Consider the following 13,860-nt stretch of genomic DNA (forward strand, 5'->3'; position numbering starts at 1 on the left):
CGGTACCAGCGTACATCTTTTTCCAACTTTTACTTTCAGCAAACAGTCCATCAGGCAAACCACTGAAGAGCCAGAATGCTGGATATATACTCTACTTTTCTCCCTCCCTGTGGAGGGCTCGGATTGTCTGCCTTCCCCATTCATGCTGAGTTACACTGGTGACAGCAATCCACTTGCAAATTTCCTATGTTCTCAGCACTATCCAGATATCCAAACTATCAAACTATGCTGCTTCCTTCAGAGCTTTGTGTGAGGCAATACAGAAAGTACTACTTCAAACTGCCCTCCAAAACTTGGACTATTGGAGGCACATTTCACTCTAACTTTCCCCTGAGAAAGAAACCATATGCCAGGGCATTCTTTCTTGGTGCTGAGCTGGACTGGCTCAGGCAGGTAGCTGATGCAAGAAGAGCAAAGTGAATTGCTCCTTACCCTTTTCAATGGGTAAGGCTTTGGCTTTGGTCTCACTTGGGGTACTGCAACATTTTTGAATTTTCATAAAGGTATTTTGGTCCACATATTGTTCTTGAAACAGTGTTTCTGTGGGGGAATGAGGTCTGGGATTTCTAGTTCCTCCATTTTGCAGACATCACTCTTCAAGAAGGACATTTTATGTGATCCACTGTATAATTATCAATTCAGTAACTTTAACATTGATATAATATTATTATCTAATATATAGTCCAAATTCAAATTTTTAAAATTGTTCATGAAAACTCCTTTATAGCCTTCATATCAATTCTTTATTCTGCCAGACTATTTTGGCCTTTCTGTTCCTTTTGTGACACTGACATTGTAGAGTACACAGACCAGTCATTTTTTTTAACAATATTAAAATGTGTGTATATATATACTTATAGTATGTGTATATATACACACATACTATGTGTATGTATATGTATATATAGTAATATACTTTGTGCATATATATATAGTAATATACTGTAAGAAAGCTCTTTCCCTTTCCTCCATTTACATATCATACATGTATGTATTTTCAGTATAGACTCATGGATTTTTTTTAAAAAAATCAGTGATTCTTGAAATCCATTAATGTAATTATTCACTTTTATGCTCAAATTGCTCCAGATTTTGCCTGTAGAAACCCTTTCAAGCTTAGTCTTGGATCATTTTTTACGTGATCCACTAATTTGTCACACCCTTCCTTATTTTCTGGAACAAAAATATATTACAGAATCATCTCATACTTTCTCTGCCTTAGTCCTAGAATTAGCCACTTCTCCAGGGAATCTTGGTTCATTTTAGTGGATAACGGCATTTACAAACCAAGGTATGAACTAAGTCAATATTCTTAAGCGCTAAATGAAAACATTGTGAAAGCATACAAAATATGAATAAAGCAAATATAATTAAATATTGATTAGATAAGTACATATAATAATAAGACAAAATTCATTAAAACATGGAATTCAAGAGGGAAAATGATAGAAGATATCTATCATAATGAAAAAACACTAAGAAAAAACTTTGTATAAAATAACTTGGTGGTACTGAGAAATATATTCTTTTAAAAGTAAATGTTAATACTTGCAGAATAACTCAAAATATTCACCCCATGTATCTAGGATACAGAACTAACTAGTATTCTCTTTCTAATTGCTCCCCTATAAAGTCTTCAAAAAGATTCCTAATCTGCTTTCTTGGTAAATCAAGTTATAAAAAACCTTTTGAGTAATGTTCAACATTCAGGACTGAAATGAGAGAACAAATTCAAATACTGCTAGACGAGTACGGAATATTGCTGACATAAGTTGTAAATAATGAAAATACTGACCAGCCAAGAAACTCACTCATCTAGGATCTGTCTGAAAGCATATTGATTCTTGAGTACATTAATCCCTTATAGAGAAGTATTAATGTCAAAGAGTGAGTCATGGGCCAAAATATAAGATACTTTCAAATGTGTTTTCAGAGCTTACAGTGTGCTCATCTGCAGCAACTCCTGGTTGTTAATTCAAATGCTGTCTATAATCTGATCCCATGGTGCATCAAAGAGAAGAAAATATTTTTAAAAACTCTTTATTCCACTTCACCATTTCAAGAAAGAAAAGTACCAATTAGTGCTCTGAGGAGTAATTTTAAAAGAGAAACATATATTTTAAAATTATAATGGCTCTAATTTATTGTACCAGGTACTGTTTGTTTATATTGTTGCACTGAATCTGTACAATCACCATATTAGGAAGCTGTTATTATTTCTATTTTATAGTTGTGGAAAATTAGTTCTAGAAGCGTTAAGTAACTTTATGAATATTATACACCTCTTAAAATCCCGATCAGGATTCAAAGTAAGAGATGGTGAACTCAAAGGTCTCTCTATTTCACTATTATCCACCACTGTCCCTCATAACATTTAGTTATTGATCAATGGTATAAAATAATTGAAACAAACTTAATGATTCTGGAAAATTCAGTTTGGTTGATAACTACCTTGATATGGTTTTAAAGTACTGGTTACTAAAATATTATCAGTGACTTCTGCTTCCAGGAAGATGGAGTAGATGTACTTTGACCTATTCCTCCCACAAAGAACAGCTAAAAAGTCTGGACATTGTATAAAACAGAAACAAGAAGTCTCTGAAGAGTTAAGATAAGTATATCGGCTGCTTAGGAATCTTGAAACCTGCACGAAAACACAGGGGTGAGTTCTGTGGGTTTTCTTTCTCCTTTATATATCCCAGTTTGGCTGCCAGAAGAGCTGGAAACCCAGAAATGCCAACATGAGTGGGAGGGAGGTGGGAAACTCTGGAAAAGTCTGCTTTCCTTAAAAAAAGAGCAAGGAAAGGTCCAGCCCAACAAGACAGAAAATGTTTAGATGGTAACTGCTCTACTGTAGCTAAACCACAGAAAATACATCAACTCCACCCCTATCATGACCAGCAAAGGCCACGTAGGGAAGCTAGACTTACACCTTTGCCAGGCTTTAACAGAATGCCCCACACCCTCCATAGAATATTGTCAGAGACCTCTAAGTGGGGAGCTAGACTTTCATCCCAGCTAGCAGGTAATGAGGGCCTGTACTCCATGGTGTTAGTAAAGATCAAATAAGTAGTCTGGACTTCTATGACATCCAGTGATAATTAGGTATCCCTCATACTTCCTACAGGGTGCTGTCAGAAAGGCCTAGCAGAAAGTGAAGACTTTTGCCACAACCCAGTAATAATGAGATTATCTTACCTTGGTGTCAGTAGACACCATGCAAGATGCAATGATGAAACCTTCCTACCCCTTCTAGAGAGGTGTATTAATGGATGACTAGTGAGGAACTTGAATGTCAACCCAAAAGCAGAAGTGAGAAGCCTCTACTCCTGCATGTCAATGAAAACCATGTGTGGAACCTGACCTTCTATCCCACCAGTCAGTAACAAGGCAATATACCACTTCTTCTATAGTAACATTGTCAGAGGACACCTGCTCTAATGGAAGATTCAAATGAGATCCAGAGTTTCATACACCAAAATGTCTACTTTTCAATGAAAAATTATTTGTCATACCAAGTATCAGGAAAATCTCAGCTTGAATGATAAAATACAATGAACAAATGCTAATACCGAAATGGCATAGATATTATAGTTATGTGACAAGGAGTTTAAAGCAGCAATCTTAATAATGTTTTAATGACCATTTACAAACATGTTTGAAACAAATGATAATAGAAAGTCTTGTCAAAGAAATAAAAGACATAAAGACAAAAACATATGGGAATTTTAGACCTGAAAAATGCAATAATCATAATCTTTTATTTTTTTGAGGTGGAGTTTCGCTATGTTGCCCAGGTTGGAGTGCAGTGGTGCCATCTCAGCTCACTGCAGCCTCCACTTCCCAGGTTCAAGCAATTCTTCTGCCTCAGCCTCCCAAGTAGCTGGGATTACAGGCACACGACACAACACCTGGCTGTTTTTTTGTGTTTTTAGTAGAGATGGAATTTCACCATGTTGGCCAGGCTGGTCTTGAACTCTTGACCTCAAGTGATCCACCTGCCTTGGCCTCCCAAAGTGCTTGGATTAGAGGAGTGAGCTTGCAAGTCCGGCCAATAATCATAATCTTTTAAGAAATTAATTCATTGGCTCCACCATAGAAAGGAGAGGACAGGGAAAAGAATTCATGCAACTTTAAGCTAGAACAATATAACTTACTATATATGAGCAACAGAAGTCAAATAGACATAATAATAATAATAATAATAATAATAATAATAATAGAGCCTAAAGAAACTGAAGGGCTACAAGAAAAAATTCTAACATTCAGGTTATTGGAGTCATGAAAGAAGAATACAGAGGTGATGGAAAAGTACTAAAAGATAAAATAATGGCTGACAACTTCTCAAATTTAGCAAATGACACATAAACTTATAGATTCAAGAAGCTGATTAAACCCCAAACAAGATAAAACCGAAGAAATTCATCCCAAGACATATCATAGTGAAACTTCTGAAAACTACAAGCAAAACAAAAATAATCTTAAAAGAAGCAGAAGAGAAATGACACCTTACCTATAGGAGGAATAGAGTTTACATGACCATGAATTTCCCCTCAAGAACCAGGAAGGTCAGAAGGAAGCAGCATAACATTTTCCAAATGCTGAAATTAAAGAACTGTCAAACCAGAAATCTGTACCAGCAAAAGCATTCTTTAGCAATAAAAGCGAAATTAAGCATTCTTAGATGAAGGAAAACTAACAGAATTTGTTACCAGGAAAACTATTCTAAAAAGCAAAAAAGAGGTAAGAGAAGTTATTTAAGCAGAAATGAAATAATAAAAGAAGAAATCTTGAAAAATCAGAAAGAAAAAACAATAGAAAGAGAAAAAAATGGGTAAATACAACAGAATTTCTTTTACCTCTTGAATTTTTGTAGATCATGTTTGATGGTTGAAGCAAAAATTATAACACTGACAAGTTTCTCTATGAATAAATATTTAAGACAATCATAAGTCAGAGAGGGTTTTAGAAATAAAATGAAGTTAAAGTTTCTGCACTTCATCCGAAACCATAAAATATTGGTATCAGTAGACTCTAGTATGTTATGTGTTTACAATGTACTACCTAGAGCAACTTCTAAAAATGGTATATGAAGAAATAAACTCAAAAACATTATAGATACATGAAAATGAAGTACTGAAGAATGTTCAAATAGCCCATAGAAAGGCAGGAAAAACAAAACAGAGAAATAAAAAACAGGGAACAAACAGAAAACAAAAAAATATCATGGCAGATTTTAGCCTTAACAAATTAATAATTACATGAACTCTAAATAGTCTAAACACACCAATTCAAATCCAGAGATTGTCAGAGTGTATTAAAAACCAAATGAAACAAAAACAGGACCCAATTATATGTTTTTTATAAGAAATTCATCTCAAATACAGGTTGAAAATCCTATGGACTCCTCTTTATTGGAATATGTGATTACTGCTAATCTATATAAAATGGAGAACAAATTTTTTTGGCAGAGAAATTAAATTGTCTCTCAAAACAATGTTCCATCTCACACTGAAAGAAACATTCACAAGGCTTTTCATTTGTTAGACTCATTTAGTTTCCAGAAATAAAGACTTCAAGCATTTAAAGCCTGCAATATTAGGTAAAATGTGGATACAGATGTTTACAGTGGGGAAAATGATATTTAAAACATTCTGAGTACCTAAGAACAAATTGCTGCTTCTATTGGCCAATTCAGGGCATTTGACATTGCTCCTCAGAATGACTTTGCTATTGGAAAATTTCATTCTCACTTGCTGACAGGCAGGTATAATCTCATCCTAACAACTCCCTAGCATTTAGCTGTGTTCTAATACTTATGAAAGACAAATTTTATCCACATATAAATCAGTTATGTAACAACATGTACTATCTCTAGGATGTTTAAAAGATTTACAAAATCAACATATTTCACTGCATCAAGTGGAGAAAGCGATACATCCCTAAGGCCTCCTGGAATAACTAAAAGCAGAGGTTTTATTATTTTTTTTTACAAAAAATGCCTGAGATCTCAACATCTTAGAAATGTAGAACAAAAATATATGAAATAATTACAGTTCCTCTCACCTGTTTTTATAAGTGTATATCACTGTGCTAACAAAAAGTACATTTTAATAATATAGATTCACATTCAATCTATATGTAATTCAAGTAAGGCTATTATTTCTTTAAATAGAAATACAAAGAAACAAGTACCTTTTATCATAAATGTGTTGTTTCTGTTCTTTTTCCATATTAGAAAATATAAATACTAGTTGCAAATGAAATAAGTACTTTGTAGCATATGTATTGTGGGAGTATTTTATTTCCCATTGCTCTGAGATTTCTCTCCCTTGTTTTTATAGTGAGATTTTTTTCATCTTGTAAAATTTATAATCTATTAATACTTTATCTATTTTACAATATGTGTATTAGTTTAAAGCTTTAATCTTTTCTCAGTTTAGATTTTTATTTTCATGCTTTTAATTTTTTTTAATTTCTTTTTATTTCTTTTCAAGAGTTAAAACCTGGCTGTAGTTTTTAACAGTAGATCTCCATGCTTCTATAAATGTAAAATAATTAAGTTCACCATGTGGAAGGCTAACTGGATGTCTCAGAAAAATAACCTATTTCTGGTCACTCTTAGCTGCTAAAAGAGTCATTGCTGATACCTAGCTTAATGATTTTTATGGGTGCAAGCTTACTAAATTGTTAGGATTTGGTCTGTGAAAGTGGCAATCTCTTGTGAGAACTAGTGTATTATCCTGAAGTTTAGCAAAAACTGTCTAACTTGGTTGAAGTTAAGGCCTCACTAAATGCACTGTCATTTTTGTTTTCCTATAGGCAAAAGGACTTTTGGAAAATTCCTTGCAGCTCTGTGGAATTGTTGTCAGAACAAATGCTTCTCAGCATAGGATAATTTTTCCAACTTTCTTAAATTTGCTATTTGCCACATATCTGGTTGAAAATGTAATGCTTAGCTTTTTTATTTTATTTTTTCGAACAAGAGATAAGATCCATACTTTGCAATTGTTTGATACAGCTTTTACGTTTCTTCTGTGCTATAGGTGTTCTATTTCCTTCTTTCTTTCCCTTTCTCATACTCCTTCACTCCCATCCCCCAGCAATTTAATTGTTGTCTGTCATATGGAGTTCTATAATCAGAATGTTACTAACGCCATACAATAGTATTGTTTAAGATGTTCTGTTTTCCCAAATCTTTCCTGTAAAATGCTTAGTCAAATTCAAGTTTGAGATTTATTTACTGATTTTATTTTTGTTTTAAAAAGATAAAAAGCTTCATTTGTCGTAATGTGGGTTTTATCAGGAAGTCCACAGTATTTGACTGTTTCTGATTTTGTGAGGCTAGCAGCTACTGCAGATCATCAAATGCATCCTTTATTTTCATTAGGGGTTGCAAAATGGAGATATTTTAATTATATAATTCCTTCTCTGTTTATTAGCTGGAATATTTCTATAAAGAGAAACTACCTGATCAACTATTTGGTTACCTGTGGGCAGAGTTTTTAATGGAAAAACAAGGACAAATGAGAGATTCTGTCTCATATTTACCAAAAATCAAAGTTTAACTAATTGACATACCAGTGGACTCTCCTTAAATTGAGAAAAGGAAATATTGAATATGACTTTCCTTTTCCTCCAAATGAAAAATTAAAGTTTTCACCAAAATTCTAAAAACAGCCCTCACAAAGTAAAATCAAGTGGATTTTAGACTTTTCTAAAAGAAAAAAATCATTTTCATTCTCAATTACACCATTGTTATTGATGATTCTGCTTTCTGAATGTGAGTCAGCCTTTTGTCTGGAGATAAAACAGTGCTACAGTGCCTTCCACCAAATGCTTATCAAACTTTACAGCAATAACTGTAAGAAAACTAATATTTCTTTTCCTAACCCTTCTCATGTTTCAGTTTTTAAAATTTAGTTATAAATAATTTGTTCAGTTTAAAAATAGTTTGTTAGTATCCTCAGGCTTTTTGGTTAGATAGCAGTGTTGTTTATGCCTTAGATAAATACTTCTTTATTTATGACAGTACTTCTTTACTTGGGATAAGCCATAAATCTTAAATTGCTGATGCTACATGAATGTAATTGATCATTTGTAATCACTATAATTTTGAGAAGACATATCAGCCCAAGGGCAGTGATAACAAATTTACAAATGCTTACAAGTCTATCTGGGCTCTGTTCTTTAAATGTTTTAGAGAAGCCAAATTACACATTAAAAAATAGAAAACTATCTGCTAAAGTTTTGCAACAATTATGCAAAGAAGATTTTTCAACTTTCCACCTCAAAATACTTTGTATAATCTAAAATATAATGGATTTTCTTTTTATATAATCTATGACCATCAATACTATAAAACAAACCTATTTGTATTCAGAATCTCAGAAGTCTGAAAATGGTGTATAGTTATTTGTCTTTTTTATTTACAAAAACTGGAACTAATCGGTATGTCAAATTGGGGTATAGTGTACAAAGTATCATAGAGGTTTTCTATGTAAGCTTTATAATAAATTGTTACATTACTAGCAACTATCACTTCAGAAAAATGCTTAGTATTCAAAAGTATGCACTGCAATTTGAATATAAAAGCTAGTTATTTTTATTCGTGTGTGTGTGTGTGTGTGTGTGTGTGTGCAAGCACATGAAAGCCATTGTAAAAATCAGAAGGCTTACATACCCACTGTACCCTTTAACAGCAGGTCAAAAGAACTTTTAGCTCAGTCTCTGAGGATTTCTTTCTATTACAAATATGAAAGCAGGATGTTAAAAAAAAAGGTCTAAAATTTAATAATAAAAAAAAAGCTAACCAAGACGGCGTTCTGCTTGATGGCTCCAGAGAGTAGAAAGAGATTATGTTAAAGCATAAATGGAGCTTTAACATTTTTAAATCCAGAAGGTCTAATCTAATCTAATCCTTTTCAATCCAATTTTTTAAAATGCAGCCTAGACATCAGATTAAAGCATGTGCTTTGCTTTCTAGGCCATTTTAAACAGACTCAGCATCTGTGCTTCTGACCCTCCATGCAGGAGTTTCAAAAAAAGTGATTTAAAAGAAACAAAAAATACAATCAATCATACGTATATGTGTGTGTGAATACATGTGTATATATGTATGTATATATATGGTTTTGTTAAAACTAAAGAATTATCACTGTATATCTCTATATGAACAAAAATGGCCAATTAGATTAGAAGAATTTGTAAAGATAATATTCTGCAATGGGATTCAACAGCTCCTGCTTCACTGCCATGCCTAGTGCCAGTTGCCGCTTCAATTCATCTCATGTCCACTTTCCATTGGAGCACTAGAAGCCTACACATAGTCTAGCAGAGCTGGCTCCACTTTCAGCTATTTCTAGTTTGCTTGAATTACCCTTTATGTGAAAACTACTGCTGAGTTAATTACCTTTAATTGATTTTCTTGCAACTCCCCAGCCAACACAGGCCCAGAGACCTGAGAGGCTCAGTCACCGGCCTCCTTCTATGCTGCAGCCTGATCTTTAAAAACATGGCATATTGCTGTCTCCTTGCATCTTTCCATGCTCATTACTGAAATAAAACAAAATAAAATAAAATTTTCTCTACGGGTCAATTCTCAGGATTGTCCTAAAAACCTTCTATTCTCAACTTGGAATTAAGATCTATTTACTTAAGTAAAAATGCAGAACTTTTCTATCATTCTTTCTTGTGTTGTGCTTTATTACTAAATTTAAGTCCATTGTTTTTCACGACTTAGCACTAAAATAATTTACTTTATCAAAGTTTGCATTAAATGTTGTTACCTCCTCTTGCAGCCAATTGTGAGACTGCTCTTTTAAAAAGATATATTTACTCAAACTCAGATTTTTAAAGAGAACAGGGTGATTCTCTTACTAACTATTTGAAACACTTTCTGAAAATAATTGAACAGTCTGTCGACAGTCATTCACTGGTTACAGAATAAGTGCAAATCTCCCATTTCAAAGTCCGAGTCTAGACCTGTGAAATATAATCCATAATTAGGGGCTTTCATAGTGCTTTGTTCATTCTGCTAATACTGACTTCACGTGGTATTGTGTTCAGTTAGATACATGTAGATTTTCTTTAAAACTTTGCTATTCAAACTGTGGCTGGCACATCAACAGCTATGGCATCACCTAGGATCATAAGAGTGAAGCAGAATTTCAGACCCTGCCTTGGACTACTGAATAAGGAATCGACATCTTAACGAGATACCCAGGCAAATTATTTGCACAAAGTTTAAAAAACAGTGTTCTAAAATACTGTCAACTCTTTGAAGACAGCTAACAGTATACCTTCCATACATATGCCTGGAACTGGATCTTAGTGGCCAAGTCAAATAGTTTCTGAAAAGTCATAACCCAGTTCCAATTTCTGGGTTAAAAATGAAATATTTGCTAATTTTATATATGTGCATATATGTGTATGTATGTATTATAAATATATATGTAATTTATAGATAATTCATGGGAAATAATTCAGCAAAATGCTCAATATAAAAAATGTCAATAATATGTATATAGAGTATAATAATATAGCAAATCAAATATAATAAAGAAAACTGCAGTGCTTCAACCGATTTCCTACTTATTTCTGTGCATCTGTGGAACATACTTCTTAGTCTGTACATGAGAACAGCATAGAAGGAGAGTCATCGATGTGACAAAACTGTTAACAAAGAAACTCTAGACAGAGAATTTATTTGTCAAGCTACCATCCTGATTCTTTCCAGACAGGTAGTTGTTTCCCGAACAGATGTAATCTCAATCCTCCAACACATTGTCTACTCTATTTGAAATTTATATTCCCAAATTTGTCATTTTTTGTATTAGAATCATTTCAACGTTTCCTTTTGCAAAGCATTTATTCTTAATGCACTGTCAGCACTTCATGGTACATCAGCATAGGCGCGTGAGTGCCACAGCTGCCTCCACCTAAATTCTCTGCAGTCTGAATCAGAGTTCTTCAGATCTCCCCTCTGTTGCACTTCCTATTTTCCTGAAAGGCACTACTGCTTTCCAGTGCTCCCTTCCCGGCCTCCATTCTCACATCTGGAGGTCAATTTAGATTAATTACTCTCCCTTTTCCTTACTCCAACTATAAATTACTATCTACATTCTGCTATTCCTTGACTAACTTTTGCTGACAGAGTCATTGTGCAAGAGAGTGCCTCTAATCTTAACACTCCATAGCTTACCATGTTCCCTGGCTCTTCATAGATTTTGGGATAGAATTCAATTTTCTGACCACAGCTATGAGACTTCTGAACTGCTCTGGTCCTCTATCCTCATTCTCTTGGCCCCATTCCCTCACATATCCAAGTTTTCCACTCATTCCAAATTACTTGGAATTCCCTGAGTACTCTCTGCTGTTCCTCTTCTCTGTGCTTTACTCGTACTGACTCCTACGTAGAATTAAAAATAGTACAGAGGTGCTTGAAAAAGCCATCAGCCAGGCCTGGGTTCCCTCCAGGTGAACGCTGCCACTGACTAGTTTTATGGCTCAGGTCAGTTTATTAATTTCCATTTATAAAATGAGGATAATAAATGTATCTCAGAGAGTGTGTAAAGATAGCATGTGAATATATATATATATTTTTTCATAATATATATACACAAATGTATATAATCTGTGTATTTATATACATTTATTTGTATAATAAGCATTCAGTATATTTTGGAAGCATTGTTATTATTATTGTAGTCTAAAATTCATGTTTCACATGGTATTTTTTGGGAACTTTTCTTTCCGCTTAATCTAAATTAGAATTCCCAAAGCTTCCAGAACACATTTTTATCATAATATTTATTACCATGTGTTTTGATAACCTGTTCTCTTTTATGTCTCCCTTTAAATAAACCGAACTATTTGAGAGGACTGTGACTTTCACTTTTCAAGGTAAAAGCTTAGTATAGTACTACCTGAGAATAGAACCTCAATAAATATTGGTTACTCTACATTGTAATTTAGGTGTATAAGCTGTTATATTATTCTGTTCTCTCACTGCTATAAACAAATACCTGGGACTGGGTAATAGATAAGAAAAGAGATTTAACTGGCACACAGTTCCACAGGTTGTATAGGAAACATGGCTGGGAGGCCTCAGGAAACTTACAATAATGGTGGAAGGCAAGGGGAAGCAGCATGTCTTCACATGGCCAGAGAAGGAGGAAGAAAGAGTGGCCAGGTGCTACACACTGCTAAACAACTAGTTCCTGAGATAACTCACTCTCACCACAGCACCAAGGGGGATAGTGTAAACCATGAGAAACCACCCCCGTGATCCAATTGCCTCCCACCAGGCCTCACCTCCAATATTGGGGATTACAATTCAATGTGAGATTTGGGCAGGGACACAGACCCAAACCATATCAGCTGTACATCTCAAAAAATATTGTAAAGCCTCAAACATGTGTTACATGATGATTTAGTGAGTCACTGACTGAATTCTAAAGCATAAAATATATAATGTCATTTGGAGATACATAAATATTTTCCCTGAAAATGTTTTATTTAGATTTCATAATGTTAGATACTCCTTTAGTACATGGAGTGAAAAATAAAAATATCAATAATAATCATAATATTATTTTATTTTTTAATTTTAGTCATCTCTGTCTTGGAAAAAATGAACATTAATTTAAACATTTGGAATAGTCAAATGCTTATATGATGCCAACCCATCATCTATACATAAAGTATTAGTGAGAGACAATAGGGACTATTCTCTCTTAGTGTTTAATAGAGGAACTGTTGCAGTTCTAATGTAGATTTTACATCTCTGATAGAGGTAATGAAGAATATGACCTTTTGTTTACTGTGAATAGCTTCCCTATTGCCACTGTAGACAAATATTAAAATTAACTATGTGTATAAAAGACTTTACAGTTTGTTGTCAAAATGATTAATTTCTTCCAAAATGTTCTAATTTATTCACCAAGAGCAAGAAAAACTGGGAACTTTCGGTTCTGTCTATTATATTTAACTAGCTATCTTCCTTTAGCTATCATCTATCTGTCTATCTATCCCACCTGAGGTAATTTGAAGGGGGATAAATAAGAACTAATGGGAAAATCATATCTAATAATACCTAATGGGAAAATTATGTTGAAAGCCTAAGGAGGTGGGGGAGGGAGAAGGACTTCAAAGAGAAATAAAAAATCTAGACCACATAGGAAACTGTATTTCCTGGCTCAAAATGGTAACTGAAAGTAAGTAAGCAGATAAAGGAGATCTGTTTCTCTCTTAAAAGATCTGTGGAATAACAGAAAAATCTCTGAAGGAGTATGTAAACTCTATTCCAACAAGTTCTCTCACATAAAAAAGCTGATAAGAAGACATTGAGAAATGTGAAAATGCCACTCATCTATGACTAGAAATAACATCTGATTAATTTTAATACATTTCCCTAGGTATGGATGCCCAGATAAAGAAAGTCAAAGTAATGTGAGAAATACAAACATTTTGACCCTTGCAGAACACCTTTGCATACTTGTATCCAAAGCACCTACATCACCACTGGCAGCTTGACAACACTCCAAACTACCATCTATTAATTAACTCAGCTGTCAAATTTCCCGCCCGTTTGCCACCTGCACTGCCTGCTGCCAGGCAGATGACAATAAAACGTAAACTTAAACTCCTGAAGAAAATTTTAAAATATTATTGAATAGAGGAAAACACTAGTATGTTGTTCAACTACAAAACACTCCAGGGCGGAAGTATCCTGAGGTAACTAACTGCACAGTTGACTTAAGGCAATGAAAGCCAAAGGCTGAAATCACTGGGGTTTCCTTGACTTTAAGATCTACTACTTTTACCATATGAAAAAAATCAGGGACTTCTGATGAAAAA

The sequence above is a fragment of the Macaca nemestrina genome, chromosome 6, assembly GCF_043159975.1.
Source record: "Macaca nemestrina isolate mMacNem1 chromosome 6, mMacNem.hap1, whole genome shotgun sequence".
Lineage (NCBI taxonomy): Eukaryota > Metazoa > Chordata > Mammalia > Primates > Cercopithecidae > Macaca > Macaca nemestrina.